Raw genomic sequence first — 3,117 nt, forward strand, 5'->3', positions numbered from 1 at the left:
ATTGAGAAATTATCTTGTTAGGCCTGACCTAATCACATGAGCCTTTTTTGAAGCAGAAGGTTTCTCCCAGCTTGTCATGGAAGAGGAAGTCAAGAAATTCAAAGCATGAAAAAGATCTGATGTGCTGTTGTTGCCTTGAAAACGGAAGGGGCCCCACGGCAAGAAATGAGGGAGGCCTCTAGAAGGTAAAAACAGCCTCTGGATGAAATCCTGCAAGAAAACAGGAACCTCTCTACAACTGCCAGGAACTATATTATGCCAACAACAAGAATGAGCTTGGCAACTGTTCTTTAAATACAATATTATGCCATCTGCTAGTCGAGATAGTTATACTTTTTCCTTTCCAATTTGAATGTGTCTTATTTCTTTTCCTTGCCTAATTTCCCTGACTAGACCCTCTAGTACAATGTTGAGTAGAGGTGACAAGAGTGGACATACTTGTCTTCTTCCTGAACTTAAGGGGAAATTTTTTAGTCTTTCACCATTAAATCTGAGGTTAGCTTTGGGATTTCTGTAGATGCTCTTTATCGGATTGAGGAAGTTCCCTTCTATTCCTAGTTTTTTGAGTGTTTCTTTTATCATGTTGAGAGTTTGTTTTATAGAAAAAGGGCATTGGAATTTGTCAAATGATTTTTCTGAATTGATTGAAATGATCATATAGTTTCTTTGTTTAATCTATTGATATGTTAGGTTACATTAATTGCTTTTTGGTGTTAAGGCTACCTTTCATTCCTAGGATAAATCCCACTTGATCACAGTGCAAGATCCGTTTTATATGTTGTTGGATTCAGTTTGCGTGTATTATGTTGAGAATTTTTATGCCTATCTTTATAACAGGCATTGTCATGTAGTTTCTTTTCTTATGAGGTCTTTATGTGGTTTCAGTATGATAATAATACAGGCCTTAGAATGAATTTGAAAGTGTTTCCTCCTCTTCTATTTTTTGGAAGAGGGTTTGATTTTTATTAATTCTTCTTTACATGTTTGGAGGAATTTGCCAGTGAGGCCATCCAGGCTTATGATTTTCTTTGTGGAAAGTGTTAAAATTAGTCATTTAAATTCTTTACTTATAGATTGAGTCTGATCTCCTACTTCTTGAATAAGTTTCAGTAATTTTTGTCTTACCAGGAATTTATCCACTTAAATTATCTAAGTTGTTGCCATATTAGTCAGTATTCTTTCATAATTCCTTTTATTTCTGTAAGGCTAGTAATTATATTCTCTCATACTGAATTTAATCGTTTGAATCTTCTTCCTTTTCATACTAGTCATTCTAGCTAAAAGTTGATCAATTTTGTTGATCTTTTCAAATAACTTTTGATTATCTAGATTTTCTTTAATGTTTTCTATCATTTATTTCATTTATTTTTATCCTCTATTATTTTCTTTATTTTGTTTAGTTCGAGTTTACAGTTCTTTTTGTAATTTTTTTTTTTTTTGAGGAATTAACAGTCTTTTTTTTTTTTTTTTTTTTTTTTTTTTTACTAATAACACTATTTTAATATGACCTTCAGGATGTAGACATTGTTATTCTAATAAAAGGAAAGAATTTGATGGTTCATTTTAAACTATTATGTGAATTCTTAGCCTAAAGACTATTACAGTTCTATAATGTGAAGCAATGTCTAATAGATAACCATTATGAAATAACCTGATTACATTTTAAAAGGTGAGCAGTGACTATTTTATAAATGTTTCCTAAGAAACTCGATTCAGTTCTTCTAGTTTTCCATATAGCTAACCCTTTTATTTATTTATTTATTTATTGTTTTTTTATGTTTTTTTCTTTTTATTATTATTATTATTATTATTATACTTTAGGCTCTATGGTACATGTGCGCAACGTGCAGGTAAGTTACATATGTATACATGTGCCATGCTGGTGCGCTGCACCCACCAACTCGTCATCTAGCATTAGGTATATCTCCCAAAGAATTAACAGTCTTTATTGGGCTCAGACCAGGAGCCCCTGGGTCTTGAGGACCACTGTGTATTTGTCAGTTTTCTTCTCCACGTTCTTCTCGGCCTGTTTCTGTAGCCTCATGAGCTGTTCCTTCTTCCGGTAGTGGATCTCGGCTTTCTCTTTCGTCTTCTCCTCCAGGGTGGCTGTCACTGCCTGGTACTTCCAGCCAACCTCGTGAGCCAGGCGCCCCAGATAGGCAAACTTTCTTGTAGGCTTCAGACGCACGACCTTGAGGGCAGCAAGAACCACCATCCGCTTTTTCTTGTCCTAGGGCGGTGGGATGCCGTCAAACACCTTGAGGTGGTCCAGAGCAGCCTGGCCTCACTTGGTCTTGTGGGGCAGCATGCCTTGCACAGTCCGCCAGAAGATGCGGCTGGGGGCCCGGAAGTGGCGGGGGCCCGGAAGTGGCAGGGGCCTCGGGAAGGGTTGGTGTTCATCCGCTTGTGGAGGAAAGCCAGATACTTCAACTTGTTTCTGTAGAAACTGCCAGAAATGTTGATGCCTTCGCAGCTTACGACCAACGCCTTCCGGCCCAGCAGTACCTGTTGAGCCACGATGGCCGCCGGGCGGCCCAGGAGATGGCCTCAACCATCAAGCACCAGGACCTGCACCTCTGCCATCTTCGGCAGCCGCTTGGGAAAGTCATTTTGTAATTTCTTAAGGTGAAAGCTTGGTTATTTAGTTATTTATTTATTTATTTTTGAGACGGAGTCTCCCTGTCACCCAAGCTGGAGTGCAGTGACGTGATCTCGGCTCACTGCAGACCCCGCCCCCTGGGTTCACGCCGTTCAGCCTCCCGAGTAGCTGGGACTACAGGCGCCCGCCACGTCGCCCGGCTAATTTTTTGTATTTTTTAGTAGAGACGGGGTTTCACCGTTTTAGCCGGGATGGTCTCGATCTCCTGACCTCGTGATCCGCCCGTCTCGGCCTCCCATGATTTATTTTTTTAACACGTGTTCACAGCATAGAATTTCTCTCTAAGCACTGCATTAGCTGAATCACATAAGCTGTAGTGTAGGTGTTTTTCTTTATGCCTCTTCAATGAAATTTTCCTTGTGATTTCATCTGTGACCCATTGCTTATTTAGTACTGTGTTGTTGAATTTTCACATTTTTGAATATCTTAAATTTCATTATTATTGATTTCTAATTTAA

General features: G+C 38.9%; 1 pseudogene; it reads right to left on the bottom strand.

Moving 5' to 3' along the window:
* Positions 1-1,939: 1,939 nt before the first annotated feature.
* Positions 1,940-2,583, bottom strand: LOC100443372 (large ribosomal subunit protein uL13-like; annotated as a pseudogene).
* Between the last annotated feature and the right edge of the window lie 534 nt (positions 2,584-3,117).

This window comes from Pongo abelii, chromosome 4 (assembly GCF_028885655.2).
Source record: "Pongo abelii isolate AG06213 chromosome 4, NHGRI_mPonAbe1-v2.0_pri, whole genome shotgun sequence".
NCBI classification, from domain to species: Eukaryota; Metazoa; Chordata; class Mammalia; order Primates; family Hominidae; genus Pongo; species Pongo abelii.